This window comes from Panthera uncia, chromosome D4, assembly GCF_023721935.1.
Source record: "Panthera uncia isolate 11264 chromosome D4, Puncia_PCG_1.0, whole genome shotgun sequence".
Lineage (NCBI taxonomy): Eukaryota > Metazoa > Chordata > Mammalia > Carnivora > Felidae > Panthera > Panthera uncia.
The window spans coordinates 75,957,594-75,972,598 of record NC_064807.1 but is presented as its reverse complement, the minus strand read 5'-3'; the positions used below and the strand labels follow the sequence as shown (position 1 = coordinate 75,972,598).

The window sequence follows — 15,005 nt, the reverse complement described above, 5'->3', positions numbered from 1 at the left end:
CCAGAGTTATACTGGGTCCGGAAACTGCCTGAAGTTGGACTGGGTCCGCCCGGGAAACCTGACCCGCCCAGAGTTACCCTCGGTGCGGAAACCGCCCCGTGTTGGACTGGGTCCGACCGGGAAACCCGCCGGGTCCGGGAACAGAGCGGTTCCGACTGGGAAACCCGACCCGGCCAGAGTTGCACTGGGTCCGGAAACTGCCCGGAGTTGGACTGGGTCCGACCGGGAAACCTGACCCGTCCAGAGTTACACTGGGTCCGGAAACCGCCCCGAGTTGGACTGGGCCCGTCCGGGAAACCCACCGGGTCCGGGAACAGAGCGGTTCCGAGTGGGAAACCTGACCCGGCCAGAGTTACCCTCGGTCCGGAAACCGCCCCGAGTTGGACGGGGTCCCCTTAAGAAACCTCCCCGGGTCCAGGAACAGAGTGGTTCCGATGTGGAAACCAGACCCAGCTGGGGCTGAAATGTGCCCGGGTCGGAGTGGTTCCTCCTTAGAAACCAGACCGAATCCGACCTAAGCTGGGCTGGGTCCAGTGTGAGGCCCAGGTGAATAACATTTTGCTTTAAGGCTGAACAGGGTTAACTTCACCAAAGATAATCTTGAATTATGGAGACCACTACGGAGAACTTTTAACCATTTTAGATAAGCTTATCCATTTAGGAGGTGCCCTGGAGATAAAGGTGTCTTGGCCAGGCACTCGCTGTAAAGGGTAGAGGGAAAACTACTTTTCCGCTAGTTTCTTTTTCTTTTTAACATTTATTCATTTTTGAGAGAGAAAGAGAGAGCAAGGAAGGGGCAGAAAGAGAGGGAGACACAGGATTCAGAGCAGGCCCCAGGCTCTGGGCTGTCAGCACAGAGCCGATCACAGGGCTTGAACTCACGAACTATGAGATCATGACCTGAGCTGAAGTCACAGGCTTAACTGACTGAGCCACCCAGGCACCGAGGCACCCCTTTCTTCCCTTGGTTTCTGGTGCCTTCCATAAGAAATGCTGGAACCATCAACTGGCTCTGGAGCCTGCAGATGGGATCCTGGGAGAATTGGCAGAAGGCAGCAAAATGTAAGAATTGTTACCAAAGTCAGTTCCTCCAGATTTCTATCTGTGGTGCCTGGTCAAGAGAGGAAAGTACAACTTCATGTTGCCCTTTCCTTCCCAAATCAACATTGGCAGGAAAAGAAAAAAAAAAAAAAATGTAATGGTGATTATGAATTGGCTGTCAGGTACCCATTGGTTGTCCATCTTTTCCCTCCTAGGGTTAGCCCTTGCCTCCCTCATTTTTGTATCCTGAGCACTTGGCTTGGCAACTGTCAGGTTGGGGGTCCCCAGAATATGGCTAGACAGAAATGTGGGTTGTACTTCATTTGTAGCTAGGGTCCTACCAACGATTTCCAGATCTCAAAGGAATTCTCTAAATCTTTCTTTTGGTTATCTTTGGGAGTGGCTCTGGATCTTGGGAAGGAAAATTTTTTTCACCCTCTTTGGGGATGCCTTTTGTGTCCATGAGGTTATTTAATACTGCCAAGAATACTGTTTATCCCAGATGAAACCTGACAAGATATTCAAAAGCTTTTGTTGTCGTTGTTTTGTAAGTGGCCTTATGGTCAGAAGTTGGCCGAATTAGAAGCTGGTATTTAGGGGCACCTGGGTGGCTCAGTCGGTTGAGCGCCGACTTCAGCTCAGGTCACGATCTCGAGGTCCGTGAGTTCGAGCCCCGCATCGGGCCCCTGTGCTGACAGCTCAGAGCCCGGAGCCTGTTTCAGATTCTGTGTCTCCCTCTTTCTGACCCTCCCCCATTCATGTTCTGTCTCTCTCTGTCTCAAAAATAAACGTTAAAAAAAAAATTTTTTTTTTAAATAAAAAAAAAGAAGCTGGTATTTAAAGCCTAGTAAGAATTTTTTAAGGCCTTCCCCCAAAGCTAAATGAAACTATGTACCAGAAGCAAATAAAACCATTTTGAAGCCTTTGTGGAAGGATTTACTAAAACATTCCAAAGACACACAGCTGTAAATCTAGAACATAGGAATCCTTTGATTTTCATCTTAGTTGAACATCTTCTCCCTGATCTAAAGAAACAAATAAAAGATAATATAGTAGGATGTGTATATATCAGCCTCTTTGTATCATTCTGGTTACAGTCCATTTCTTTGAGGAATTAAAAACAACTATCCTTGTCCTGCAAACTGAGTCTTTATAACAACAGAAATGTGACTCTAGAAACAACTCAAAGCCCACCTATCTTTTTTTTTTTTTTTTTTTTTTTTTTTTTTTTACCAATCCCCAAACTTCCCCTATTCTTCTCAAAAGGCTTGCAGATATGATATAAGACCTGGGCTTAGACAACAAAAATTCTCCTTGGTAGAACCTGTATTATTTCTCTGTGCCTTTTGAGATGAAAGTCTTCTACCTGGTCTTCTCCAGGAACCAAGGGAATTCTTATAAGAAGGGAAAAAGGAGGGGAAGGCTATTTTGAAAACTCGACCTATAAAAAATCCTAACAATCTTTTCCACAAATATTAGTAAAAAGCTTCAGCCATCTGAACAGAAAAACTTAACTTCTTCCATCTGCCAGAAACAGTACTTGGATGCAACTGCCCTGTTATAAACTCGTGAATTTTGAATGATTACATATCTCTCCTGGCTGAAATTTTAAAGCAAAAACTATAACATCTCAGTTTGCATCCTGTACTCTCAGAAATACAAAAAACCTAACCCAAATGTTTTTCAAGTTCATGTGGTCTAGGATAATCTTTGGTAAATAAAAGCTAGTTTACGTTTGTTTGTTTAATTGAAATAACCATGAGTTTAGAGTTATCAGCATTAAATATAATACTTTTATTCTCCCCGGGTTTTATTAAAAGTCAAATAAGCTCATGTTCTCTGTGTTGCAGAATTTATCAGCCAGAAAGATAATTTAAGATGATGGTTAGCTGTTTACTGTCTCATGAAATTTTCATGACTAATCTAAACATAATTAAGAACAATGAATCAAATAGATGTAAGTAAGATATAAGTTTATAAGTGAACTTTTAAACAATTATGCCTTAAGGTATGTCTACTTAAAAACCATTTTTAAAATCTTTTTGGTGACTTGAAACCTTAAATTTACCTGAAATAAGTGACCAGTCAGAAGGACAGGTAATAGCCCAGACTTGGGACTAGTATCTGAAGTAGAGAAAAATTTCGTGGGACTGAGACCTTAACCTGGGGACCCTGATGCTGTCTCCAGGTAAACAGTGTCAGAATCAAGTTGGACTATAACACCCAGCAGCCATCAGAAAGTGGCTTGGTGGTTTTGGGGAAAAAACACATACACATTAGAATTGGAGTCAGAATTGTAATGGGTCATTAGGAATCTATGACAATTGAAAGGGAATTATACTTGTCCTTTTGGGGTTGCAGTAGAGGAAAACGACTGCACACTCAGTCCAAATCACCCTTTGGTGTCCCTTAATGCACCCAAAAGAAAGGTCAAGCACTACAGATAAAGAGAAAGACAAGCCCAGCAGTGCATTTTGGTACTGATGAATGCGGGACTGACTTGAGCCACAGGAACATTCTTTATATTCTTTCTGTCCAACTACTCTCTTACAGACAGCTTCTGGTATAAATCAAATCTACCAACCAGGAGAGCACTGGGGTGTGATTCAGGAGTCACATACTTGCTCTGTGGCTTTGGGCTTTTTACATCTCCTCTCTGGGTCTTGATTTTAATAAACACCAGGTTAATGAGTTTAAGCAGACACTCTCTATAGCTCTGACACAATGTTGTCTTGGGTTTCCAATGCCCCATTTGTCCTGGGCAAGGGCACCTGTGTCCCTTGTTAGCTGGCTTGCCCCCTCTTCCTCTGCCCGCCTCCCTCCAAGGCAGTGCATCATTTTGGACCCCAAAGTGGTATTAGGCAGCCAGACAATCTCATTTACTCACAACCATTTCCGTCATCAGGACCCACTATATCCAGTGGCAATTTACCACACGTCGTTAATATGTTTGTTATATTTTGTTGGCGGAATATGAAAGTTCATCAGCAAGCCCGCACACAGGGAAAGCATATTGAAATGAGCATCGCAGATCTGTCAGGCTGGAGTTTATGGCCTTTTCTCAGTACTACACTGTAAGTAAAACAAGCTCTGATTGAGTCAGCAGCCTCCTGGGTACTCATTTGCCAAAGTGTGGGAATTTTAATGCTAAGTTTATCCGCCTGCATTAGGCAGGGAGGGTTGGGTGGGGAGGAGGTGGGCAGATTGCTTTCGCTTAGGGGTATTATAGACCAGCCTACAAGTTCCACAGGCACCAGGAGGGAAGCTTTCAGTGGGTTTGGCCTCTTATCTTCTTATCGTCTTATAGATTTTGGAGATGTAGTACCCTGGAGTTTTAATACTCAGTTTGCAAATCCTCCTTTTAAAGCCAGTGCATTGAAATGCAAGAGAAAAGAGAAAGGAAAAAAAAAAAGAAAAAGAAATATTCACTGAGGAATGGCACTGGGAAGAAAAAAAAGATGATGAAGAAGAAAGGGGAAGAGAGAATCATTAAAATCCCAGTTAGTGAACATGATTGATGCAAATATCTTTACACCTTGTCTCCTTTGCAGGCGACTTCCAGGAAGGGTTCAGGCGCCCTCACTGGGGAACTACATTCTCTGAACAGGACTTTGTAGATGCTGATGCTGTCTAAATGGATTACAAAGCTTTGTAAGTCCAAATTAATGCACTGGGAAAATGAATTTTGGAAACAAGATTTCTGTTTCTTCTTTCAGGCAATGCATAGGAAGCACAAAATAGGGGGAACACATTTCTACCCATGGGAAGAGATCTGTTTCTCCGATTTGGGGAGGGTCAGACAGTTTTCAGCAGGTGGTTCACAGAAGTTGTGTGACTCAGAATAAGGTGTTATTAGTATTAACAGATAGTTATCTCATCGCAGCAATGGCAGTCACTACCATTTCTTCCTCCTCAGCAGGAAGGCTTATCCGTTGCTTTTTCCTTGAGCGGACATTTGGTATTCTAGGAGCCAGAATCTAGTTTTCATTCCAGTGGTGTGCAGCTGTGGGTCACCTGGCTAATGCAGGGGCCATTCCACATTCCAGAGGCATGGAGCCGTGGTCATTTGGCATTCCAGAGGCGTTCTGAAGCTACAGGTCATTCATTATGCCAAGGTTACTTTCTCGGCCTGCAGAGCCGAGAGCCTTATTCTTTGCTAGTTGAGATTGGAAACCGCCAAGGAAGATGTAACTCCACTGGTGTCAGAAGGACAAAGATGGAAAGAAAGAGAGAGAAAATAAAAATTAACTGCAAAGAATTCTCAACTAGTTCTTAGAGAGGATGATGGGGACAATTAATGGTACACATGGAGTCAAAGATGAGTTTTTTGGGGAGGAAAAAGAAAAGTATAAATACAAATCTGATTGTAATTAACTGTTCTGTCTTAATTGAATGAGAAGCAAGATATAACATAGTAACAAGACATACCGGTGCTACAATCGGTCAAAGTTGGGTTCAAATCCTGCCTCTGCTCCCTATTGATTGTGTAATTTTGATTTATTTAGTCTCTTTAAACATTATTTTCATCATCTGTAAAATGGAGACAATGAGACAACCTGCCAGCGTGCCTAGTTGGCTCAGTCAGTGAAGGGTCGAGCTCTTGATCACCGCTCATGTCGTGATTCTCCTGGTTCATGAGATCAAGCTCTGTGTCAGGCTCTGTGCTGACAGAGCTGAGCCTGCTTAGGATTCTCTCTTTCCCTCTCTCTCTGCCCCTCCCCTACTTGTGCTCTCTCTCTCTCTCTCTCTCTCTCTCTCAAAATAAATAAATAAACATTAAAAAAAAAGACAAACTGCCATTTTAAGATAACACTCTTTTTAAAAATTTTTTAATGTTTACTTATTTTTGAGAGAGACAGAGCGTGAGCAGGGGAGGGGCAGAGAGAGGGGGAGACACAGAATCCGAAGCAGGCTCCAGGCTCCAAGCTGTCAGCACAGAGTTTGATGCAGGGCTCGAACTCACAGACCACTAGATCATGACCTGAGCCAACGTCAGATGCTTAACCAACTGAGCCACTCAGGCGCCCCTAAGATAATACTCTTAAAAGTGTTTAGCACTGTCCCTGCCTCAAAGAAAAGACCCTACAAAAATTACTGTTGCTGTTGTTGTTGTTATTATTATTATTATTACTTATTGGGACACTCTTGAGTTTTAAAGATGAAGATGATGATAACTTTCCTTAATATTAATACCTATTCACTCTTTCCATTATCTTCTATCATATGTCAGCCACTGTGTCACAGAAGTCATTGTGCTACCTCTGGACAGATTAAGACTAGGCTGTGTCTAATGACCACAGATTCAATTCAATAGGGTCCCAGCAAATATCTGCTGGGTACAGTGCTCTTCTCTAATCCCAATAGTTGACCTAAAGATCAAGGGGATTTTTTTTTTTTTTTTTTGCCACTGAGGAATCTATGACCTATAGTAAGATAACCATGGACAATGAGAAAGGGGGGAAAACATATGGAATTCACAGAATGATAAGAACTGTTTGTCTTAATGTGCATATAGACTGGACACGTCTCAGGCAGTCCAAAACACATGTATGATGGTGACAAGATGGTTGTACCATTCCCAGCATTGAATCTTTGTAAATTAAAATCTAACAGGACAGGTGGTTGAAGCCACATAAGGGAGAACCTTGATTTTCATGCTTAGGAGTATGCAGTTTATTCCATAAGGAGTAATGACAAAAAGGAAAACAAAATTTGCTTTGCTTTACTTTTTGTTGTTTTTGTTCCTACAGGTGAATGATATAATCTATCCTTACGGATCTCCCAACAGAATTGCCAAATATTGGAGCAAAATATATGTATGTTTCATATCAAGATCATCAACAGAGGACAAGTTGAATTATGGGGCAAAGGAGGCAAGCCAGACTGGGGATGGGGGGGGCGGGCAATGGTAGTAGAAGGGGACAGTGTCATGACTACAGGGAATTTATATGTGACCTGATTCACTGGTGGAAGCCAGGACCGTAGGGATGGGCTACCCACAGGGAAGCCCTAACTGTGCCTCAGCCAGTAAGCTCAGATGGTAAGAGGAGGTTTCTGTGTGCATGGGGTGGCCTTGCAGGCTGCAGAGCCTACCTCAGAGGGTCACAGAGGGTGGCCTATGCATGCACTGGGGTGCTTGTTAAAAGTGGATTCTGTAATCCTCACCAGGAACAGATCTCCTTGGAGCAATCCCCCGTGGCCTCCAAGAAATAAAGGTCAAAGTTTCTAGCATACAGTTCTCAAAAGAAATAGCAAATCAAGTTGAAAAAGCACTCTTAGAAAACATCTTGTGATTCTTGCAAACATTTGTTGGATCTCTCCTGGTTCTAAAATCTGAGAATACAAGTTTCAGAGAAAACACAATTTCCCTGCCAGGGTGGACCCTGTATGTTGTAAAATCTTGGGGCCCCCTTAAGTAATGAATACAGAAATAATGAATAGAAATGTACACTAGAAAGTAAATCTTTACCTTAGAAAAGAATTGTAACAACTAACAATACTGAAATACTGACGTACATTTCACAAAAGCCAGAAAAACATAATTTTTCTTTATAACCAACATGCCATACCTCTATAATGTCATCTACATTTTATCTGTATACTTTGATGTTTTCATATGATGATGCGTTTGTATTATTTTCTATTGACAGGTTAGGAAATTCACTTTTTCCCCATCTGGTGCTATTTTTTTTTCTTAATTGACACTTCAAAAAAATTTCCCTTATTCTTCCCAATTCGTTATTGAAAATTAGTAGGTAAATACTTAGCAGTGATGTCACTTTGAGAAAACTGGTATCAAATTTCTTTAATACATGAGCATTGAGATTTCAGAGAATTTCAAGTCTTCTCATGCAGTAATGTAACTTAAATATTCTTTGTGTTGATAATATTCATGAACCAGTTTGTGATCAAGGTCCATATTGCATTGGCATAGTATGACTTTTATGCTAACTTTGTTGATGTTTATAGTTTATGCCAAATCAACAAGCTCTGAATGAAAATACACAAAGACTCGATTGAGCCAGATAGTTTTGACCAAAGAAAATGATGGAAAAAGGCAGTCTAATAGAGCCAAGAATGTAGTTCAAAAAGAGTACAGTGAACAAGCTGGACAATGGATAATGAGACCAGAACTATGTCTTGCAGTGAGAAAGGCAGGTCTGGAATGAGTGTTAAACACTGGCAAGTGGCTGGATTTATATTATCATACTTGCAAATTTTGGAAACAGATATCTGCTGATTTGTCACTAAACTTACAAAAAAGCAGTGACTCAAAATGCTAAGATCATCAGTACTAGTCGCAGACAAATGCCCATTTCAGTCTTAGCTCTGCCCCTTACTAACCTGTGAAATCTTGCTAACAGTAACTTAACTAGTCACAGAAGGGATGACAAACCACAAAAACATTCCCCACCAAACATATACCCAATTAAAATTCCTTTAAGCTGGATACAAAAAGGCCCACACCAACCACTGTAACACCAGGAGAGTAAGAGTAAAGAGAGACGATAGTCTTGATCAGTTATGTAGTGCAATACTCTCCTTTGAAAATTCTGAAAAAGAAAAAAGAAAACACATATAACCACGTGCTCACATTGCTGACGCAACTCCCGGAGTCCTAATGCTGAAACTTCATTTGCCTGCTGGTACATCTGCCTCTGTTCCCTGTGGTTTCCATGGAGCCCACAGTCTAGTTAGGGGAGACAGACAATAAACACATGAACAAAATAGTAAACAGACAATTTCAGATACTCTTCTATGAAGAAAGTAAAATACTATGTATGATAAAGAGTTACCCCAGGCAGGGCAAGAAGCAGCCCTTCCAGAGAGGGGCCAGAGAATATCTGGCTGAGGAAGCCAGCTTTGGGCTGAGATGTGCATCCAGAGAAACCCACACTGGCAAATCTGCAGACTGAAACTGTGAGGCCAAGAGAGGGGAGTGACTAGTCCATGCTTCCCCATCAAATTAGTGACAGGGTTAGGACTATAGCTGAGACATTCTGGACTACATTAGAATCCCTTGCTACCTACCACTTGAGGACCCCATGTGAAGTTTCACTGTAGATATTCTTGACCTATGGAAACTGAGACAACCCTCCACTGAGCCTTCACTCAGCTCCTGGTAAAGGGAGTTATTTATTTTTAGAATCACCAAAAAGTCAAAGGTGAGCAGGTGAGCACTCCATTCAGTAGTCAAACTGCCATTTCACAGTTTTGAGATAATCACAATGATTATAATATCTCATTTCAGGACCATAAAATTGTTAAGAAAAAAAAGCTATGAAAACTCAGAGAGATCAATCAGGTAATTATTCTTTAGATTATGGTAGTTACATGTCTGTATCAGAATATATCCATCTATCTATCTATCTATCTATGCTTATATACATACAGAGAGAGAGACAGAGACACACACAGAGAGAGAGAGAGAGAGGGAGGGAGGATACCCATACATTATAGACTTAATTTACTTGCTATTTTGCTATTTATATTATATGCCAAAAATATACACAAGACCTACAGATTTTAAAAGATGCCCTAGAAATAAATGAAAGTCCAGAATTTTCTACCACTTCTACCCTTGGATCGCTGGGTATGCACTTTGAGAAAACTGCCTCTCTTTGAAGATTTCTGATCTAGTCTATCACTTCCAGTTTGAGCGCTGAGAAACTGAGGCCAGAGAAGAAAACTGAGAAAATCATTCTGATGACCCAGTATGAAAAATAAGCTGAAGTACTTTAAAATAAACTCAATTTCATATCTAAAGTCTTTTAAATCGTCCCTGTTATTTGTTAACATTATCATTTTCCCTATGCTTTCACTTGGTTTTTGCAAGGCCTTTCCTTACTCCCCAGGGACTTATGCTTTGCTCCTGATCTCCTCTCAACGGTGAGCAATCCGGGATCAGGAAACCTCTGACACCAGACCCCAGCAAAGAGTAAACTCCCTCAAGTCCACAGGCTCAACCTGAACTCAAGCCGTTCTCCTCAAGGATTCCCAGAACAGACACAGGCTCCCAGCCTGCTTAGGAATGCGGCACCGCGCTTCTCAATAGCATTTTATGACACATTTCTCAAATCAAATTTAAAAGCATAACTGAGTGGAATTAAATTAATGCCGTCTGGTAATGTCAGCAGCACCAGAGTTGCAACAGGCTGGCTTAACTCTTAAACCTTCTAGAGCTCCATGATACATATTCAGTCTCCAGTATTATTGAGAGAATCTGTGTGTGCGTGGGCGCCTGTGCGTGGTGGGGCGGGGGCTGGGACGTGGCTGAGCAGTCTTCAAGAGCATAAAAGGAGTTACGGGTACTTAATGATCGCGCACGCCGCGTGACCTTGATGTTTTTGAGTTGACATTGGCCTTTCCCTTCCTGTTCCACAGAGTATGCTTAACTTCCTCATATCGTTTGATCATGATAATCACCCTGGGAGGAAACCATTCATGTTTTTTTTTTTTAATTTTTTTTCAACGTTTTTTATTTTTATTTTTGGGACAGAGAGAGACAGAGCATGAACGGGGGAGGGGCAGAGAGAGAGGGAGACACAGAACCGGAAACAGGCTCCAGGCTCCGAGCCATCAGCCCAGAGCCTGACGCGGGGCTCGAACTCAGGGACCGAGACCATTCATGTTTTTATCTCCTTCCTTTATTATGTCTTACTTGAACCCGAGTGCCGGGACTCCAAATTCAGCATTCTTTCCACTCATTGAATTTAATAATAATGACAACATGGCGTGCCTTTGCAAGGTTCTCTTAACGTCTCTGTTGCTAAAGCCATTAAACCATTTGTCATTTTCATCTTAATTGACTCAATGGCATCATTTTACTTACCACTTTCTTGTTGTCCAAAGATGTTGCCCACACTTAGTTTCAAGATGCATGGCCTTTAGTTTTGTTCCTACATCACTGAACACTACCAGTGTCTTTTTCTGAGGACTCTTTCTCTTTTCTAAATGTTAGGTGTTCCAGGGCTCCTTTTTCTCTCTGGCTAAACTACCCCTGGTGATCTCACCCAGTCCATGTTTTATTTATTTATTTTTTTAAGTAAGCTCTACTCCTGATGTGGGGGCTTGAACTCACAACCCAAGATCAAGAGTCGCTTGCTGTGCCTACTGATCCAGCCAGGCACCCCAGTCCATGGTTTTAAATGTCATTTACAATAATGGCTTTTGAATCTACATTTTCTGCCAAGATGTCTCTCCTCAGCTCCAGTGCCTACATCCAACACCAGGCACCTCCTCTTGGATATCTAAGGGGCCTATCAAATATCACCGATATCCCAATCTTGACCCAGACAGACTTGCTCCCACAGTCTTATTCATGTCTGCAAACACAAACCCCATCCTTCCAGTGGCTCAGTCCCAATGCCTGTGTTATTGTCAAGCCCTGTCTTGTGTCCTCCACACCTCCTCTGTCTGCAAATCCTGTCTACTCTGTCTTCAAAGCATGCCTAGAACCCAACCACTGCATCTTGCACTACTCCCACCCTACTCAGGATACCACCATTTTTTGATACAGGATCCAGAGCATTCCTTTTAAAAGGTAAATTTGATCATATCGTGCCAGTGGATGCCCCTCTCGCTTACAGTGAGAAGCAAAGGCCATGTGGTGACTTATAGACTCTTAGTTCTGTCTTTTTCCTCAACATGAGTAACTTTCTAACACTATGCTATTTTTTGTTTATAGTCTACCTCCTCTCCACAGATTATAATATCTAGCAGAAGAGGCACCATCTAAGCCTGTGTCCCCAGTTCTTCCAATAGTGTCTTACTCACAGAGAGTGTGCAAAACAGATTTTTGATTGTACGAATACATACTTCACTTGCATGTCATGAATGATCATTCCCAAAGTCCTTTCACATACATTATCCTGTGTCGAGTCTCAGCATGATTCTAGGAAGTAAACAGGGTAGACATTTTCCCGTTTAAAAAAAGGGGTACAACTGAGATGCAGTGAATTAATTGATTTGGCTAAATTCACTCCAGTACTAACGGAAGAATCCAAGAGTAAACTCTCAACTTTCACATTCCTAAGCTGCTCCTCTTTACTATCTAATAGATTCTGTCTCAGGGAGTGTGAGCGTACATGACACTGTGGAGTCAGCATACAAATTTAGCTTGCAAACTTTGGTGTCTGACTGCTTGGGCTCAGTTTCTGGTTCTACCTATTCCTACATTGGTTAAATTATTTAACCGTCTGTTTTCCCTTCAATGAAAGGGTTATAACCATAATGTCTTCCACAATGGGTCAGAATGTGTTAAATGACATAATACATGTGAAATTGTTGCACAAAGTAAACATTCAAAAAGATGTAATTGATGGCATGTGAAAAGTGTTTGCGGCAAGAGAAATATGAATTGACAGATAATCAGATAGATTCATGTGCAGATACGACCCACATGAATTTGGAAATTCCACACTATTTGAAGGGATGCATGGATGCCAGAAGCTTAGTGTACTGTTCTTGATTGTTGAAACAACCAGAGTTCAGTCCAGGAAAACTGAATGCCAAGCTGCAGAGTTCAGACTAAGCGTACTGTGGAAATCTAAGAGGCCAGAGTACCTCACACAAGACCAAAGAAGCATCCCGGAGCATGTGGAACCTGACATGACTTATATCTTCCTGGTCCTGACATTGTCTAACACAATAGCCTCCATGTAGGTGGCACATATGAATGTGCATTGAATAAAAATAAACATTTGGGTGAATGAAAACTGGGGATGATAGAAGAGAACACAGTGCATGGAGAAAAGGATGAGGAAGACAGAGAGCAGAGAAAGTATATTAGTTACCTACTGCTACATAACAAATAGCTTCCAAACTTAGCTGCTTAAAAGAACAAGCATTTATTATCTCTGGAGGGTAACTGACATGACAGATGACTTTCAACAGATATTTATATTAGAACTAGTTACAGATATCATGCCAATACTCAGAAACGTGGGTGTCTTTATTTGTTTTAGTAATAGTAGTCCAGGCAATGTAGAAATATTGACATATGTTATCTAAATTTATCATCACAACAATCCTAGCTGTCATTCTATCTTTTTAATCCATTTATTCACTTATTTATTAAGCAACCATTTATTAATTTTCTACAATATGCCAGACTCTGTGAATTTAGAAGCAAACTATACAGATAAAAATTCTTGCTTACATGGAGCTTATAACAAAGAAGGAGAAGACAGATATTGGTTGGCAGACTGGTCCACTTACATGGAGGACAAGAAAAAAAAATTAAAGAAAGAGGCCGACCACTCCAGATTCATAGGTGGCAGTGATCATAAGCAAGGGAAGTTACTTATAAAGTTGTTTGAGGCGGCCACAGACAGGTAGATTTCTGAACCCATCTGTCAAAATATTACAAGTTTATATAGAAACCTTAAGTGGAGTCAGTTATTTGTACTCTCTGGATGGTCTCCATGACACCTTATTCTCTCAAGGCTATGCTCATGGAACAGCTCCCATTGTGGGAACCATAGGAAGAGTGTACTTCCCGAGATGGGGGGTGGGAAGAAGAGGGGAGGATAGGGTGAGGAGATGGGGGGTGAAGAGCCTGATTGCCTGGGTCCAGCTTGTGGGTCAACCTGTGGTCACATCCTCTTATTTACCTCCTCCAACAACAGACATTCAATATATAAATAAGTATACAGTAAAATGCATAGTGTGTCAGAGGATGATGTGTGCTCTCAGGACAATAAAGCAGGAAAGGTGGAAGGAGGTATTGTCCAGCATTGCACAGGCAGCAAAGAGTAGAGACAAATGCCATTTTGTGTCTGACCCCATAGGGTGTGCCAGTGACCGCACACTCAATCATAAGAACTTCAGGTCTTCCTTAGGGTGCCTTGTCAGTTAGGATCACTCAACCACATAGTTAGAGAAAACCCTAACTCACATGGGAAATTGCTTCACAAACTAGGAGACCCAGAGGCTTCAGAAGTGGAATGCCAGAAATTGTCTTACCACTGGGACCAAGGCAGCGTTCCCTCTAGTACTCCAACATCTAATAGAAGAAAATAAACATCTTTTTGATAAAGAAACCTTTCCCAGAAGACCTGAATAGACCTCCCCTCATTATGTAGAACATGATCACATGATCTCCACTAGACACATTCCTGGCAAGCAATCTGAACCCTTGGTATTCTGGATTGACATAAGTCTCCCCCCCACCCACCCCCGCCTACCCCTCCTCTCCTTACCTGTGGTTTCACTTTCCGTGGTTTTGGTTGCCTGTGGTCAACCCTGGTCTGGAAGCAGATGATCCTCCTTCTGACATATAGGTTAATAGTAGCCTAACACTAGGTCACATGTCTCGGTCGTTCACCTCACTTCATCTCATCAGGCAGGCGTTTGATCATCTCACATCATCACAAGAAGAAAAGTGAGTACAATACAAGGAGATATCTTGAGAGAGAGAGACCACATTCATATAACTTGTAGTACGTTCTATTGTCATAATTTTTCCATTTCATTGTTATTGGTGTTAATCCCTTTGTCTACTTGATAAACTTTATCATAGGTATGCACATATAGGAAAAAACACAGTATATGTAGGGTTTGATATTATCCACAGTTTCAGGCATCCACTAGGGGTTGGAACAGATCCTATATTCCTGGAGGGTACTCCTATATTCCCGGAATCTGGGATAGGGTTATCTTCCCCAGTGTAATGTGAAGGAGCAATGGTGATTTCAAGAAAATCTGTCAACAGGAAAAGTGGAGAGTAGCGACCGTCAGCATTTGCCATTAATATGGACAAAGCCTTATTTATAGTCTAATGATCAATAATGGGTACATAAAAGAAATTTCATAAGTAGTTTTTAATTTGGATTAGAGTAAGAAATGGAAAAACAAAACTAAAAGGGATAAGGAAGGGAGGGAAGTTGGAGAAGCAGAATCATTTTAATATTAATATAAAGAGAGAGTGTACAAGTCTGAGTTGAGAGAGAAAGACTCTTGTC

At 41.6% G+C, this 15,005-nt stretch overlaps 1 long non-coding RNA gene across 2 annotated transcripts; it reads left to right on the top strand.

The window, feature by feature from the left end:
• Nucleotides 1-475: 475 nt before the first annotated feature.
• LOC125908767 (uncharacterized) lies at nt 476-6,915 on the top strand. Of its 2 annotated transcripts, none has more exons than XR_007453503.1 (4): nt 476-546; nt 3,947-4,115; nt 4,593-4,692; nt 6,792-6,915. It is a non-coding gene; the product is annotated as an uncharacterized LOC125908767 (long non-coding RNA). The 2 variants fall into 2 exon arrangements; XR_007453612.1 differs by having other exon boundaries at nt 484-546; nt 4,022-4,115.
• The last annotated feature ends 8,090 nt before the right edge of the window (nt 6,916-15,005 follow it).